Genomic DNA, 19,175 nt, shown 5'->3' on the forward strand with positions numbered 1-19,175 from the left:
ACTGGCTTTTTTCTTTGTCCACAATACAGTTGTTTGAATGACACTGAGATCAAAATTTACTGTGTGGTCTCTCATCTTAAAATACATCAGACTGACTTGCTTAAAAATTGTCATGTTCCAGCTGGAAATCATAACTTTATCTCAATACTCCAGATGTCTACAAAGTTTCAGCATATGCACATATACCTTTGCTGTATATTTAATATATAAATACTTTATTATATACAAGTGTATCATTGTTTATAAATAATTTAGGTCATTTAAGCAGAAATTTTAGAAGCTGTCTACTTAATGCATAGCATATGAATGTATGATTCTGGCACAACAATATACTTTTGTTGGTAACAACAAAATTAGAAATAGTAATATCATTATATTTTCCACTCTAAGATTAATTTTGATATTCCAACCATCCACATTTCCCAGAAAGTGTTTTCTGACAATAATTCTGCTTATGATCTCAGGCCAAAGGAGATTGTTTAGATAAGAAAAAAGGGAGCAAGCTTGTTTAGGAGAGAAAACTAAAAAATCAGTTATTTACATTTAACAGTTGCTTTTTTCTTTTGTCATAAAGATGGTTCAATTCTCGCAACAGTCATCTCACCAACAATACATATTTCAGTACTTAAAAGGAGATTGCATTTTCCTTTTTAATTAAATCAGCAACAAGAACATCGAAACATTGCAGTTCACTTGTAAATTTTATAATTCATTTTTTGATGTTGACAATAGAGACGCTAAATCCCTATCAGTTCAACTTTTCACTCCAATAGGACACGGGCTGAACCTTATTCTTTGATTTTTGCTAAATTACATACAAGTCTCCTTTCCCTAAATGGGTTAAAGCAACGCAACTTTAGTTCCCATTATCATTTGACTTTCTTGGCTGATGACAGAAATACTTCAGGTCACTTCTGATTGGAAAGAGAAAGTTCTGTAAGATTACTACTTTCAGCTCATTCTGTATCTTTAGTCTGACTATTTGCTGACCTACTGTCCAATACCTCTAAAGTTATTTAGAAATAATACTTATTTTATTTTCCATCACAATCACCCCCAATAATTTTTTTTATTTATTACAGAGAGGCTAAGGTTAAAAAAAAAAATGGGGGAAATTTAGTATTGTAAATGGTGTGTTGAATATAGAAGAAACTTAGCTGTCTCTAACACTCCTATGTTTACCCAACATGTGCTGAAAGCAAGTCAGTGTCTTGTTTTGGGACTTTTTTATTTTCATTGCCAAGTCACATGGCGATGTGCCCAGCCAACAGCATAACACAAATGACCATCTATGGCCCTTTCAATGGTAAGTATACTACTACAGTGCCTGCCACTGAACTGCTGCTGTACCAGTCTGGGCAGAAGTAAAGACCAGATTCAGTGTATGTCTACAAAAGGTTGGCAGGCAAACGTGAGGTTGCTCTGCTCTCACACTAAGCTTGACTTGAGGCCACGGGAATATACATGCCTGTAAATCAGGGTTTACTAGCTCAGGACAGCACTAATTCCATTTGCAAACCTTTTGATCAGCTTAAGGTCCAGACAAAGCAAGTGCATGTCTGCTTGAAAAATAACATGCAGACATAATCATTATCACATCAGTCCACGTAGCAAAAAACATGAAGACCTTCTTAGAGCAAATTTTCATTCCAGTGGTAGAAATGCATGATCATTGTCTGCAAAAGAGTATTCTCCACCTCAGAGCTATTCTTTTAACAGCAGATGCTGCCCTATACTTATTAATTTCTTGAGTAGATGTATCCTAGGGATGTGTCATTATAAAGAAGGAAAAAGAAAAAAAAAAAGAAAAGAATAATCAATTCTCAAGTGTTCCTTTGCAATGACACCAACAGTGGGGGAAGCTCTACACAGGTAGGTCCCTGAAAGATAGCACTGCTGTGCCACAGATATAGAAAGCCCAGCAGTCAAAATGATGCAAGGGAATTGGTCTGTTATGTTGCCCTCATCAGTAGGGAAACAAAGAAGGCAATTAAAAAAAAGTTCAGTTTTTGGATGAGATTACAGGAAAAATTAGTTTAATTGTAATTACATCCTCTTTCCAATTAGCTGAAATATGCTTTGTAATCCCAGTGTTTTAAAGGGCACACATGCTTTCAGGGAACGCATCAAGCTTGTTTAAACAATAGAGAATAAAACTTATTTTCTCATGCAGAGTTTTTGGTTTTGCCAAATAATTAATTATAATAATGTAAGAATGAAGAGTTAAAAGTAGATTTTTAGTAAAATTCAATCAGTGAATCAAGTAATAAAAAAAAATCATAACTAGAGTAAAGTGAATATTGAGAAATTTCAGCAATTCACTGAAAAGCAGGCCTAGTAGTACATAAATATTTTCAAAAGGTCTACTTCAGTATTTGTGAATTTTTTTTCAATACCAGATATTCTTACCCAAGATTTTTTATATACATTTTCAGATGTTCTAATAGTATGCTAAAACAGTTAAAGAAATGCAAAAAGTAAAGCAGTAATATTTTGATTGATGCAGACATTAATTGCAACAGAGAGAAAAACAGTATTTTTTTGCAGTTATTATTTACAGTTCGAATATGTACAGATTAGCTGTCCACAATACTTAATCTTTTCTTATCAGCTACTAGAACAGGAAGGCACAGACTTTTCACCTTCACTTACAAATTTGTCTCGGTTGTTTTCCACTTTTCTATATATTTCTAACTGTGGAAAGAGATGGAAGAATGAGAAGAAGGAGGGGAAAGAAATTCAGTTTGTTCAGCAGTTAAGGATGAGGATTTGTTTGCATCACTAGCAATAGCCAGTGCTAGAGGATGTGATAGTGAATAGAAGTTACTCCTGGAGCACTGTTTGTGCTACACAATGTCAGTCTTCCTTTTCTTTATAATAGTAAACATTGAACAGCTAGAACAATTTTTGGATATTTCTATGCTGTCTGTTTAGGCATTTCTTTATTTAATATGCAGGTGAATAACAAGATGCAATATTACACATTCCCAAGTATTTCTACAACCTTGCTTTCCTCTCTTGCCTCTCTAAGAAGAAATAACTGAAGGAAGATACAGCAACTAAATTTTTTTTTAATTAATTTATTGGCTTACTTCATGGAAATGAAGCTAAATGGAGCTAAATGACAGCGAGAAACATTTGAAAACAGATGTTCAAAGAGAAGACTAAAGACATAAGGTTTCTTGGTGGGCAACTACAGCATACTATCTTTTTAAAGGCAAAACACTCTGCTTGTATGAGAAAACAGTGGACAGAGATGCTCAGAATCTTCTCTAAGGATGCCAGTACATACGACATATTTTAATAGTTACTCAAGAATTCATGTTCTGAGATATGCACTTGGTTTAGATTATAATAGGCTGTTTTATCTTTTTATCCCATTTTCAAGTTTTTTCTTCCTGATACCTTCTTTGTATTACATTGTTTTGAAAATTAATACAGCAGTCCTCGACTTTGAGAACTAAACTGGTAACAGCCGTCATCAGAAACCGTAACTCCAAGTCTAGGCCAAGTGCCTGGACACAGTGCTATGGAGGAGAGGACATAGGTAGATGGTTGTACCTCTCTGAAAGTCTCAAAAGGAACTGGCTACTGGATTGCAGAGTACATTACAGCAGATGGCATTTTCAGGAATGCGATAAATCCTTCATACTGAAAGTTCTCTCTCAGGCTCATTCACAGGTTCCCAATATTAGGATATGTACCAACTTTATTTTTATCTTACATCTCTGGGTTTGTAAAGAGCATAAAAAAAAATTTATTTGGAGGAACAATGCACCAAAACCTCTTCTGGGAAACACCCTACTATTTGCAGTGTAATCATCAGCTCCTCAGTATAACCTAGTCTGTGTATCTTTTAAACACAAAAGTTCATATGGAAGCCCTTATACCCATTCTATCTTGGGAGAGGGGTTTCTCCAAAGGTGGGGGGATGCTGTCCAAGCCTTGGGAGGAATCAGGCATACACAAAATGAACCCTACCCAGGTAGTGCTCTCACAAAGCATGGTAAGGGCATTCAAGTTTATTCAGTTTTTTTTAACAACACAATATACAAAGTAGATTGAAATAAGCCACCACAGATAAAGAACTAAGATTAAATACATTTTTCTATGTTATAACTTTATAAATTTCCTGATTGTGGCTCTCCTTTGTCCTCCCTCATGATCTTAGCAAAAGAAAAGGAGCAAATGGAAAGCACATAAAGAAAATTTGAACCAACCATATGAAATTTAACAAGAGCAAGTGCAGGATTCTCCACCTGGGACAGGGTAATCCTGGTTATATGTACAAATTGTGGGACGAGATCCTGGAGAGCAGCCACACAGAAAGAGATCTGGGGGTTTTGGTTGACGGTAAGTTGAATATGAGTCAACAGTGTGCTCTGGCAGCTGAAAGGGCCAACCATGTCCTGGGGTGCATCAAGCGCAGCATAGCTGTGGGACAATCGCCTCCCGGTCGAGGGAGGCGATTGTCCCACTCTACACTGCACTGGTGCGGCCCCACCTGGAGTACTGTGTGCAGTCCCTTAATATAAGGAGGACATCAAACTATTAGAGTGTGTCCAGAGGAGGGCAATCAAGATGGTGGAAGGCCTCAAGGGCAAGACTTACAAGGAGTGGCGGAGGTCACTTGGTTTGTTCATCTTGAAGAAGAGAAGGCTGAGGGGTGACCTCGTGGCAGTCCACAACTTTCCAAAGGGGGGCAGCGGAGGGGGAGGTGCTGATCTCCCCTCTCCAGTGACCAGCAATAGGACACGAGGAAATGGAATGAACCTGCATCAGGGGAAGTTCAGGCTGGACATTAGGAAAAGGTTCTTCACTGGGAGAGTGGCCGGTCACTGGAACAGGCTCCCCAGGGAAGTGGTCATGGCACCAAGCCTGTCAGAGTTCAAAGAGCGTCTGGATGACACTCTTAGTCATATGGTTTAATTTTAGGTAGTCCTGGGAGGAGCAGGGAGTTGGACTCAATGATCCTTATGGGTCCCTTCCAACTCGAGATATTCTATGATTCTATGAAAAGCAATTTTTGTTTCAAAGAAAGAATCCTGTGTATCTCATGTACGGAAGAATAATGGGCTCACTTCTGCCTCAAGTCATTCCTGAGTGAAAGCAGACTAGCCCCTTCACAATCCTCCCAGCAATCTGCCCCTTGAGAAACAGACAGTGCAGTTCTACAGAAACATACTAAAAAATACCTCTGAAATGAAAGTACAGGAATATTTTGAATGAAAAGAACCAGAATTAACCACAATTAAGATTGAGCTAGTTATCTAAATTAAGATTTGAAACCAAAACCTCTGTATTTGTATCTTGGGGTAACAACTACTCATCTCCATTAAATCTACCTTCCAACGAAGACCTAGCTTGTAACTCAAAACTAATGCTTCAGAATCACGCCAGAGCTCTACAAAAAGGGAAGCAGCCACCTTTATGCTGTATTAAAAGGCAAGGGCTCTTCTCAGGTAACACTGACTTCCATGTCAGTAAATATCTATGTTTAGATATATTTTTATGTGTATATATTTATATCTATATTTAGATATTTATACAATGGATGTAATATTTTTTCATTATAATTTATTAATTTATTCAAGTTGGAATGTAATAAAATTCAGTTATATCTCTCTAGCTCCTTGGCAGCCCAACTGGATAACTGGTAGGCGGAGAAGGAATGGAGAATTGGAAGTACTGGGGGCTGCTGTGGTTCCCTCATTAGCTAAGACTCACAGTGCTTCTGCATCTGTGGCTCTTCAGCAGCTGGCATGGCAGACTTGTCAGGTAGCTGTTAACCTAGCTCTTAAACACACTGTTTAATTTACTTTCTACAACCACAACATTTGTATTTTACTGGAATAAATGGTACTGTTTTCTAAACTTCTTCTGAAGGTTACTATTTCAGAGACTGAAGCGCACATACCAACTCACTCAAAATTTGACAATAGTCACTGATATCTGGAATTGTCCTCTGACAAAATTCCTAATATAATTTAAGTTTTTCCACCAAATTTATCAACAATTGAGAGCTGTTAAAAATGAAAACAACCTAAGCTAGCAGTGGATGAATTAACAGCTGTACTGAAAATAAATGCTCAGAATAACAAAGGTAATTCCAACTAAACTGTGTCCACTGAAGGAATATTTACTCATTTTTAGAAATGTTAAAAATGTACACGTATGACAAGGCAAGAAGGTGAAGTAAAGGGAGAAGAGATGCCCCTTTTTACAAAAACTGCAAAGTATTCAACACACAGACAGCCTTCAGGCTGTATTAATACAAATACATTTACCCAAGCATTAAGCTTCCTGATGCTGAACAATCCCTTATATTGTGAGAAACAAATGTGGACTGTTTTAAATCCTGCGGGGGTTCACATTTATGTAAGACTGGAATTATCAGTTAAAATAAAGACTGAGGGGGAAGGAAAAACAAAAACCAGCACCAGTTTGGGTTCTACCCCGCAAACATTCAAAGATATTTTTTGTCTATACTAACAGATTTCAGGGAGGATGCAGGGTTGTCATTACAATTTAATCCTTACATTGAATAACTGGAGAGCTATCACTAGGAACTATCTCCACCAGCTGCAACCTTTTAATGTTTTTATTACTTGCCCTTCAAATCTTAACAATTTGAAAAATGCAGATGTGTGACAATATTTTCCATATTTCAGGTTAATATACAGGAGTGTTTATAATTCATTTCACTGTAACCTAACGCACTCTCAGGAAAATCAGTATGGTGCAAGACCTAACACAGGTACTGTATTATGAGCACGCTATGAAACTAAGCTTGACTTTTCATCTGAGAAACTTCATACACACAGAAGACAAATGTAAACCATCTGCATTGTACCTGTATTGTTTGTGAACTTTCTTGTAAGGAAATCCTGCTGTAACTTGGCTGTTTAAAACTTTTCTGTCTATCCTAAAAAGTGGCAGTTGTACCTGTGCCCACTTTCCATTATGGTTTGATTATCTGTCAAAGGCATCAAGGTAATTTCTGTTCTAAGGAAACCAACAGTAGGGATAGTGCCAGTATTCAGTGAACACAAGCAATTCTTTTAGAGGCAGGAACCATTTTTCATCTCTCTATACCACTGCAGGGACATTTTTCAAAACATGCACCAGTGAGATAACACGTTTAGCCTGGGTACAGAAAGAGAGGAAATTGTGCTCTTGTGCTCATTCATTGTTCCCAAAAGTCATAAAGACACAATACAGCTTTAGTAAAAAGGCTAAACTTTGTATCTCTGGTAGGGTTAGATCAGAAGAATTAGTCTGGTAGTCAAAAAAATCTGTCTGGCTTGGTAATTCAATAGTGTTCTATAACTAGTATTTTTACTGATAAAGGAAGCAAAAAGTGTTATGTTATTAAGAGGTAAATTGTAACAAGGCATTAATAGCAATGCAGGTTCCAATTTACAGCTGAATTGGCCCAAAGTGTAGGAAATCATGACTTGGAACACAGGGATGAACTGGCCTGCAAATGGACAAATAGGTCTTCTGCCTCTGATTGTGCTATAGCACGTGGAAGGTTATATTCTGTGCTGATTGGTATATATTCAAAGAAAGTAGGGGGGGGGGGGGGGAATATATATATCAATCAAAGTTTGAAAAACTCTACTAGCCTAAATCCAAAAGTGAAGAGAAGATGGACGGCCACTCCTCTTCTTCTAGATGTAGTATGATACATTTTCTCAGTGCTGGCACTGCAACAGCACATGCACAGTTGTAATCTTTTTTTTTTTTTAATTTATTTTAAATTTAATATATTTGATTAACAAGATGCGCTATAAATCATCACATTTCATCTACCACTAACCACCAAAGTTAGGAGATTTGCTTATTTTTATGCCTACCCACAAACAGTTACAGTGGGCTTATAACTGGACCTCCATGCTTTCAATATTAATATTCCAGTATCTGTCAAGTGTCTGTTCTTTGGGTTACACGTAAAGATGACTGCTTTGTACTACTGAAATAGATACTTTTGGGAGGAAGAATGAACACCATATTAAAAAGAAAAAAAAAAAATAGAGTAGCTACTGGATGCCCTGACATTAAAGGGAGCACACAGTTGCTGTCAGAGTGTTTTTAGGAAAAAAAAAAAAAAAAACCACTTTAACTGTTTTAAAACTACTTGAAGAAATTAAGGTAGTTTTAGAGCTTAAATTCTAGGCCCTTTTACCAGCCATTCTGGTTTTCATGGCTGCCTCATGGATATTACCAGCCAATACATCAATAGTCTATTTTACTGAAATTCACTGGAGGTATCCTGTTCTTAAAATACCATATAAAAAGGAACCACTGGAAAGGAAATCAATGCATAAAACCTGGTATTTATATGAAACAAATATATACATCTGAGATTCTCCCACTACAACAATATGACTTACTTTAGGTGTCAGCACCATCTTAGTACCATAAAGTTTTAGTACCATACCATTCTTGCTGAAATCCTTCTACACACACAAAAATAACCCTATCAACAACATACACTAACTTTTATGGAAGGAGGAGAAGCACCAGGAAGTAACAGCAACTGCTAAGGACAGTAGTAATCTTTCAGCCTGGTTCTCAAGAGCATTGGAAAGTAAAAATAACACTACAGCATTACTCATAACTTTTGTGACATTTATTCAACCAGTGTAATCCTAACACAATTATATCTTGTGCTCGATGCAGTGCAGGATATTATATCCCTGTCATGCAACCTAGGTTGGTAATCTCAATGAAAGTTATGGCAGTGAAAAGAAAAATACTTAAAAGGATGAACAACTGTGTAGGCACTCTGCATGCTGCAAATTTCCTAGGGTATCTGAAGTTACTGCCATATTAGGGATTGGTATCATCCAGAGACATTTGCAGATCTATTGGAAGAATTTTTCTTCCCAGACGTCCTTTTAGACTGCCTTTTAAAAGCACTGGTGAAGCCCATCTCATGCATTAACTGAAGAAAAAACAGCCTTTCACTGCTTCCCTGCTGTTGTTCTCTAGCACCTGAAACAGGGAACAAATAACTATCCCCTCCATGTTACATAGCTGCTTGGCTCCAGCTGCAGTTAAGTTTGTTCAGGTATGGACAAACTGCTTCAGCTTTCTTCCCCCAGCAAGCTAGCTGATAGACAAAGCTCTGGTTAAGTAAAATATTCACTTTGTTGCAAAGAAACTGAATATAAAAAATAGCTGAAGTGTCCTCAGTGTTTGCACGTGTTGCAGCATTGCACATAAACATTTCTGCAAAGAGTTGGCAAACGCTCCATCTATTCACGCCCAGAACACTCTTTGTGGGCTACACTCCTCACAGAGCAGAATGAAAACTCCAACACGCACCAGCAAAACAGCAGCAACAGAATATCTTAGTAAAATGAAAACACTTCACAGTGTGGCAGATGTACCTTATGTCAGCTATTGCATTTAGAAGACCAAAAAGAACTCTTTGTAGATTTGGCTATAACAGCAGACATAACTTTATCTGCTCATGTAGACTGATAACATCTTTTTGGTTTATCGCATTTTTTTCCTATCAGCAACTTGCATCAACTTCAGTGATACCTGCCTGATGAATACTGCTGTGACTTATTTTGCATCAGGAACAATCTTTTAAGATGCGGATCCCATTCATCTTGCTGGACTAATTTTGAAAATAAAATAGTTTATAGGGCACTGTCACTTCTTATCTAGCCAGACGTACTTCAGAAGTGTGAGATTTGGGGTTTTGTTTTGTTTTTAAAAGGCATCTTCCCCAAAGTATAAAAAAGACAAGAAAAATGATGGTACTCAAAATGTTGCTAAAGCACCCTAAAATATGGAGAGCTACTGCCTATTACAACTGCATGATAAACGTAATTATAGTGAAGATGTTTTAGGCAAATCCTAAGGACTAAGTAGACTTGCAGCCTTGCTCCATGACTGAATGCTACACCTCACTGTATTTTCCCCATTGCTTGTTATAAAACAAAAAATGAATACCTACACAGCAGAATTACTGAGCAAAGGCAAAAACACAGTACACAGATGTCACTGCAGTCAAAAAATATTCTTAAATATTCAGAATATACTCTGCTCCTGAACAGATTGAGCAGACCTGACCAGAACTACTCACATTCCCTATCATCACAAAGGGAAACAACGTATCCTGAAATAACACACATTTCAACACAGACAACTCAACTTGAACTAACTTCTTTTGCTGGCAACACACAATTTTATATAGTATTTCCCTGGTAAATAGATTAAGCGATTTAATGGTGAGAATTTAATTTTTTTTTAACTGCTAACTAACTGTACAGCACATTGTGCTGAAAAGCTTAAATGGAATACCTTACATATAAATGACAGAGCGAAAAATTGCTTTTGTACTTTTGAGTGAAAATACGTTCCATAAAGATTTCAAATACTATTTATTTCTTAATATATCAAGTAACCTTGAGTATGGGAAACTTATACAGTAGGGACTTCTTCCCTGAATTAAGCTGTGCCTTAAGTGATGTATAATGCCAGAAGAAAGAAGGAATCGTACAGGTAAATTGTGCAATGATAAACACTTGTCATGGCCAAATACTGTGCCAGTGATTCCGTATGGCTGGTCCCTTCTCTAAAACTGTTTTGAATCTTGCTTAGCTCTCAGTGAAAGGAGTCAGCCTTCTTACCCAGAGAAAATAAGAGAAAGGACCAAGTTTCATTTTTCCCAGATGAAATAGTAACCAACACAGTGACTGGCCAAAAACAACGAACCACATAGATTGGCACTTCTCCTAAGAGGACAGTAAGGACACATCTGCATTTGTGCTTTAGCTTGGATCAGAAATGTGCTTTTGAAGCAAATCTCCGATTGTCCCTGCTTGCTTGTTCTCCAGTTCACATCCTAGAGAAGCCTCTCAAGAACATGGACTGACTTCCTGTCAGGTCAAACGAGTGTAACAAACTCCAGCCACTAATGGGCTTCAGTCCATGGCAGCAGACTAGAGCTAGTCCAAAGTGAAAAAACAAAACCCCAAACTCAGTGACTCTGAAACATGTAGTGTAGATACCGTGCCCTCAGCATGTTTTTTCACTTTACAGAGCCACTCTTGTTTCTGTGTACTACTTGCTAATGTAGCCTATATATGCACAGAGTAGATGTATAAACTAGCATGAGGTGTCTAGCTAAACCATACAAGCTAGAAGGCATTTAAAAATGTGTGTATACCACAAGAGATTCTGGCTTTATATTTTGTGTAAGTCTCAATTTCTAGGAAGCTAAACACATCTTGCTAAACAAATATGCTGAATATTAATCTCTTCATTTAATTTACAGTTTCTTGAAATATTTTTTTAAGTGTACACCATATTGATGTATAATATATTAAAAAATAGGGTACCATGCATATTATTGAACATTTACACATTCAGAGACAATGTATGGACCCATCCTAGACAGTAATTTTATTATTTTGTATGTTGTAGTACAGATTTTACTATTTGATTGTCTGCAGCTGACCTCCAGAATTCAATTAATTCTGCTCCTTCCTTCTGCCCTGCAGTAAAAACCTCCCAGTCAAAACAAACATGTCTTGTTTGTCTTCAGTTTGATCACAGGGTAGTTTGTAAAAAGCTAGTTACAAAGAAAAGTGTATTCCTTCAGATTTAAACCCATTTTGTCTGACAACTATGAAGGAAGATTATCTCTTTATGCACTCATTATTTTGATGACTCATGTACCTTCTTAGCCTGGAACTGGAAACTCTTGGAGAAAGAATATTGGCCTAGAAACAGCACTTGTCTGATTTGAGGGTCCCAAGTTATATTTTCCCATATTTATTAAGATTAGATTTATGTTAAAATGAACATTCCAGAATGGATGATGAGAAAAGTGGTTTATCTATTCCTACAGTGAAAGCCAATTTAGTTTATCTTGACCAACAGCAGTTTATGTTTTGTCCTTACTGAAAAAAGTTTTTACGTTGAATAGTTAGTAGCGTGCACAACATATATAAATTGTTTCCTTAACATAACTAGAGTACTTAGATTACATTTCGAAACTACTGGTAAATCACTGTTAGTAAATTGAAATAAAAGAAAAAAATCCATGCTTTGTTTCCATTATTGTAAGCGCTAATAAGATGTAAAACTAGCAATACATGTCTTTCACACTGAAATCAACACTACCTGTATGAAAAACCTTCTCCTCAAGTATCACGACAATTTGGACTTCAAGCTATCCTTTACCTCACAAATAGCTGAGATAGAAAAAAGAAAAATCTTATCTGGCTGTGGTTTAATAAACAACTTATAGCTCCATATCAAAAATGTAATTTTGGACTTGTAGGTTACTTCAAAGACAGAGGGATTTTGACAATACCAAAATTGGTAGCACTATAGTCAGCATCAATGTGGATCATATGGTTCTTCCCGTATGAACCATGAGATTCCACATGATCCTCTGTTCCCCTCAGCAATACTCAGATCATGGTATAATGCTGGTCTGTCTTCAATCTTTCTTCTCACTGACCTCCCTCTCTCTAACTGCTGCCTTCTTACCTGTCTCCCTGCCTCTTCCCTTGCGCTATCACCAACTCTTCACCACCCCTTGTGAGCTTCAGAAATGCTACCTAGGGTGTACGATACCAAAATTCATGAATTTACCTTCTACTTCACTTCATATGCTAGCTTCTCTAGAAAAGCATGCTTCACTCTTCGGAAAACACTGATCTAAAATACCCTTGTCTACTACAGTTTTCTGCAGTGAACTAAAGGATAGTTATTATAGGTGTTAGAACCTGCATGACCCTTGTGTCTCTGGGCCAGTTTACTAAAGCTACTCTGTAGCCACAAATAAAACTTACATAGTACATTGATCCTGTTTCTCATTTGAAGGATCCCTCTATTCCTTTTCATTTCAGGGAGGAACCTCAAACACAGCACTGAACAGAAGTGTTACACAATAACAAAAGCCTTTGGATTATTTGAGGTCAGCTAATTGATTAGACAATTCATACAAAATACAATGATAATTTTTGCAGAACAAGGAATGATTAAATGAAAGTCAAAAAGCTAGAGACACCAGAGAGCATTTGAAAATATTGTAGTTTTTGTCATAGAGGGCAAAATAAGGCAAAGACATTTAAGTTCTCCGACTAGTTGTGCTGTATATCAGGGAAAGTGGGCACCCAGATTTGCGGAAAGACTGAACTGCTTAGTATTTTTGTTTGGAGAAAAATAAGTTCATTCCCCTACAGTCATCCTCTTTTGCATGCCAAGACTCTAACGAGCCCATGTACTTAGACTTACCACATTAATTACATTCTCACGCCCTAAAGGCAACGTTGTCTGAAGCTGTCCATTTTTCGCTCATTTCATAAACCTTCAGAGACTGCAGTTTTCCAAATGGATTTAAAGACTTCAATATTAAAGTTACTTAAATAATAACTAATCCACCAGCCCTTAGTTTTAAAAATGGGGAAATAAACGTTGCTAAGCAAGAATTGATAGCACATAATTCTTGCTGTACACTGTCCAGGCAATACTTCACAGATTAGTTATGTCTGATCTTCTACACTAGGGAGGAACTTTTGTCCTCAAGAGCCTAATACTAGAAATGGCATCTCATGGTCCGAGGTTTTTTGTTTTGTTTAATTTGTCTTATGTTTAAAATTTGATATTTGAAATTAAGAGGAATCTGTAAGGCAAAAGGCCCAGCTTGATTAACATACTTCATAATTGCAGGAAATGTTTTTCGACCCTTAGTTGACTCAAAATTTTTTCTCAGGATTTTTTAACAGCATGATCTACTTCCCTAATGAATCATTCAGAATGAATGAGAAAAGATCTGTGTACTTGGAAATAGCAACAGAATCTCGCAATCATTTTGAAATCCTCCATATATTAAATAGCTTTATATTTTCAAAACAAGCTCCAGATGTGTAAAACAATGATATTTGATTTGTGATAGGCCTAAAAGATCATTTGCCTCTTTCTTTTGGCCTTGCAGCACTTCAGTTTGCTGTCATGTTGCTCTAATTCTTCTAGTCGAAAAGGAGACACATAGGGAAATGTTCTCATCATCTCATCTTTGGCATCTCACTTACATGAGTAGTAGTGCAGCCTCCTAGACAGTCAGTGAAACCTCCAGAGTGCAGTTCAGAGTGTGTAAATTAGATGCTAAATGTCAGAATGTATGAAGACCCTCTTAAAGAAGCATCTTGAGAAGTCATCCCAATAAAGCACAGGCTTCAAAATGAAATCAGGCGACTCAGATTTGAGCAGAAAACACATAAAATGTTCAACACATCCTCAGTAATGCAGATAAAAATAACACTACCCAAAATTCTTTCCCCTGCCCACAACTTAGTAGATCATGAGTCAACTGCAGATCTCATAATACATCACATTGTTTCACAGTCACAGAGGACTTAACATTTAATTTATTAATTTAAAAGTCCCAATTTTTTTTCATATGCATTATGTAGTTAACTAGTATGACAGCTCTTATTTATCAGCAGCTAACAAATGTACTCAGCTGCTCTTGATGGGGAATATTCTTTTAGGCGGACTTAGTATCAGGGAGGATCCATAGTTCTAATGCTACCACACCCAGCTAGGGTCACCATGTAGGAGAAAAATTAATAGAAAAGGTCAAATTGTTTAACAGCATTATGAAGTAACATTGTTAGAGTCAGGAAGAAATCTTGTGATTATTTATCAACACCATCAGCTGTAGAACAAAGGGTTGAACATGAACCAGGCAAAAAAATTTTACTCATTAAAAGGGGGACTCGTTTACCCATTTAAAAAGTAGTTCTAAAGGAAAGTCAGAAAAGGTAATCAACAAAAGATATGCCAAACTGACTTTAAACATCCCAAAAAAAGCACAGTATTGCACCGTATTCCGTATGAAGATGAATGCAAATATTTCAGACCAGAAGATCAGGTTGGAATGTGTATAGCAAGATTAGTTTTAGTCACATAGGTTAAATGTGAGGACGTCTACATTGCTAAGACTAAAAAGACTCAGATCAATGTAAATAACTTCCTTGTACTTTGTGTTCCTTAAACAATCAGCAAAAGAGTTAAATTAAAATGTTAAACAATGTTTTTCAGCACAGAAATACATATGTTGCAAGTACAAATGCTAAAAGAGTCTTTCTATGCACGAGGAGCAAATCTGTTATTTACTTTTCCCAAGTTCAACCTGTTTTATTTCCATAAGATGCCCCCAAATCTTTTTATAATTATTTCCATTGCATATAAACATAATCTCCTGGTATTAGTAAATTAGCTTGGCTAAATATAGCAAGGAGCACTCATGTTTTATGGGGCATTTTCTTTGGTATGCAGCTAATATAAATAAAATGAGCAGAGAGAAGTTGGCAGTGCTCCACTGACATTACATCACTTTTCCTTAATAGGAAACCTCTCTGCAACTTAACATCTTGCTTTAAACACTCAGAAGTGTCTACAAAGTCTTCAGTAAGGATCATCATATAAGGCCAGTAGTTAGCTGCAAAGGACTAGAACATAGACCTGGAGCTCACGGTACAACACTGAAAAGAGAATGTCTAATGAAAACCACCTTTAAATTAACACCAGCTGCAGAGCAAGAGAGTTGCATAATTTCTAACAAAAGACACGTGTAAGGCGTACATAATTCCAGTAAAAAGCAAGGGATGAAGTTCTAATTACTACGACTTTACTTCAGTAGACTTGGGATTTCCTCTAGAAACCTTAGAAAGCGACAAATTAAAAAGAGAGGCCTAATCCACCCGTCAAAAGCAGGACAGACACACAAGCATCTACCATAGTTTTATTTGCTGCTTACTCTTTGTGATCCTGAAAAAGACAAACCCTCTATTTTTTGGTAGCATCAGGACTGTCCCTCATCTCTAGTATGACATTATTTTGAAGAAATTATTTAACTATTGTAAAATATTGTATGATATTCATTTACTAGGAGCCAGATGTTGCCACCCATATATGTTGAGCTTTTCACCATAAACAATAGGACTCCTTGATTGTACACAATAAAAACAAACTAAATGTACAGCAAAACCTACAAGGTTTTTCTGAGAAAAAGATAGTCCTTGCACTCAATTTTTTGCATCCATTACTGAGATTGCTAGACTTTATTGTTTGTGTCATATCTTCACAGACGAAAAGCAATCAACATAGTACATGAAGAATAAAAGTGCCAGAGAAATTTCTGTTCATGCTGTAATTAATGTAAACATAAATTCCAGTTATTGCATTTCTAACGTGCAATTGCTGAGCAATAATCCAACTCCTGCTTCAAGTCTGCATGCAGCATTTGCTGGCATGGAATTTTATGGAGAGCATAATTTATTTAGGTACTGTCACACACACACACAAACACAAAAATGTATTTGCCCCAGCGCAAAAAGTCAGGGTACGTCATTTCGTCCTCTGCTTTTTTCAAAAAAGTTTGAGAGGGTTCACTGAGTGGTTCCTACTGCTTTTAGCTGCAGCTGTGCAACACACAATCTTTGAAAATTTACAGTAAATGTTGCCATGTTTACATCAGTGGCTCTCAGGAAAGAAAATGCTAATCAAGTAAAGATATGCAGCAAATATCCCTCACTCAGTAAGACATCCCCAAATACTTCTGTGTGCCCTTCCCTGTTCTTTCACATCCAGCTGTGATGGCACAATAGTTTAGGACCCTTACAGCAGAAGGGGCAGGTGAGTTAAAAGCTGAAAGTAACCCTAGAATTTCAGTGGATTGGTGGTTTTGTTTGTTGGTTGTTTTTGTGGTTTTGTTTTGGGGCCTTGGGGTGGTTTTTTTGGTTTTTGTTAAACTTGGATCTGTTCACTGCTTCAGATTAAAGAGCAGCCACCCAAAGGGTTCCACAGGTGCAACAGAAGGGTGGTGCTTGTCCAGGAACAAGCACCTAAAAGCTGGACCTCCCATGGCTCACACTGCCAGCGAGGAAGTCTCTTCCAAGGTAGGGTTTGTGAAGCCATACCTTTAGTTTGTAATCGTGAAGGATAAAAAAGAACTTCTATATCCACTTTACTTCTGACTGGCAGCGTACGAACAAGATCTTTATGTTTTAATTCACATATACATTTTTAATTCAACTGTCCTAAAATTAATTAAGTCTTTAATGGAAGTAAAGCCCAAGTTTAGGTTACAGCAGAGAAAAGTGATTTTAAACTGGTTAGCGTGCACAATGAATAACTGGAGTAAATTTCACCTCCATCGCTGGAACTATCTAAAGATTTCAAATGGAGGGTATTTGTGCAACATTCACACACTCTCTCCAAGTACACAGTACAGGCCTTCATTTTACTAAAAATGTAGCTTATGACTTGATTGCCTGAATGACAAAGGTATAAATAACAATATTCACTTGACAAGTTTCATATTTGTGTACTTTTGTTGATCAGTGAATTGGCTACTTACTAAATAATTAGGTTTTCTTTATTCTATAACTATATGCAGAATTATTAGCATCAGACAATGCTCATTTTCTAAAATATCATTTTAGCAGTGGTTTCAACTAATGCCTAGTTTTCAGAAAAGCTCAGAGAGAGGAATTAAGTTAGACTCAAAACACGATTTTAAATAATATGGCAGCTATATTTATCTAACATTAATCAAGTCTTAGTTACAATGAAACTTCACCAAAATCTGCTGCTTGGATGACACAATTCCTGGTAAATAAGTTATAATTCTCCATTAAGTTTCAACTATTGTACTGTGTTGCACTGTCATTTTGGAAACAGAGAGAACATCTGCTAAAATGAGCTGTAATGGAAAAAATTCAACTGCGAGTCTCCCTCGCTCATCCATCCTAGCACTATTATTATGCAAGTTAGCCTACTATATATAGCAGCCACAAGAGGAACTGATAGGCTAGCTGGGCATGTATGTGTTGAATCTATCATCTTTTTGTTTTATCACAGAAAAAACAAGCTGCAACAGCTTTCCAAACTTGTGTAAATGAATTCAGGAATTCAAACCAGTAGCTAATTTGTTCAGGCACACAGATATTCCACTGAAACTAATGGGAGCAGTGGTAATTAGTAGCTCTGAAAATCAGGCAACTTTTGTACAAATTTCACTTCATTCAAACAAAATTGAAAATTTACATTTAAAAATTCATCCATGTATTACAATGGTTTGTTTCAAATTTTAGTTTGTCCTTTAGGAGTAATTTTTTAAGGTGAATTAAGTATCTCAGTAATTTGCCTTTACTTAAATGGCACAGAAATACTTGGAGATGCAAAGGTTTCATACCCAGGTCCCCAGTTAAGTCCAATCAGTAGTGACAGAAATGGAAAACATCTGATTGGCATTTGGCAGTGTGATTGAAATGAGTCAATCTCCACTCTCTTCCCAGAAAATTTGTCACAAAGTCTAAATATACTACTTCATGTCAACCTTTATTAGCACATTTAAGCAGTGAAAACACAGAAATTTCTCTTTCATGTCTGGAAGATGTCCCTATACATAAAGGAGTGTGGGAAATTTTTTGTGGATGTTAACTCCGTGTCCCTGGTGTCACACTAGAGTCTTTTCCAAGTTTTAATTAAATATTCAGATTACAGGGAACACTTATCATGGCATACAAATCCAGGTAATTTTGATAACAGGGATGAATGTCATCATCTGCTTCAAAACTTGGAATAGAAAAACCTTCCTATTAAGGGGTATGGCAGAATTTCTCAGGAGCTCAGGAGAACTTCTTTTGCTAAATGACCATGGAGAAGGCAATAATATGCAACTTGCAAAGATCCACGCATGTTTATAATAGTTCCAATTTCAGGTACTATTAACATATTTTAGCAGCTGTTATGGTCTACACTGTCTAAACTTGCTTTGTTTCTGCTACTTAATGATTTGACTGTCTGAGCTACAGAAAAGCTACAAAGATACCAACTCTTCCCAGTACAGAGAACTGTAGAAAAATTAATAATTTTAAATTACAATATGAATTCTGCATTGCAAAACTAGCGTAAGAAGACTGCAAGCCAAAATAAATTAAGTCTTGAGAAAACTCACACAATGAAGTCTCAGAAGAAACTGTACCACCATCAGGTGAATAATAGTTTAAAATGTCTAGAAATATTATATAAATCAGAAGGTACCTCCTTCAATACCAGCTAAGTATCACTTAGTTAACTGTGGCTTAACAACCACTTGTACTAATTTTCTGCAGTAGTTTTAGCTTACA

General features: G+C 36.6%; 1 protein-coding gene across 7 annotated transcripts in view; it reads right to left on the reverse strand.

Annotated features, from left to right (window-relative positions):
* PALLD (palladin, cytoskeletal associated protein) overlaps positions 1-19,175 on the reverse strand; it is a 220,776-nt gene that overhangs the window by 42,941 nt on the left and 158,660 nt on the right. The gene's annotated exons all lie outside the window — the stretch shown is intronic.

This window comes from Aptenodytes patagonicus, chromosome 4 (genome assembly GCF_965638725.1).
Source record: "Aptenodytes patagonicus chromosome 4, bAptPat1.pri.cur, whole genome shotgun sequence".
Lineage (NCBI taxonomy): Eukaryota > Metazoa > Chordata > Aves > Sphenisciformes > Spheniscidae > Aptenodytes > Aptenodytes patagonicus.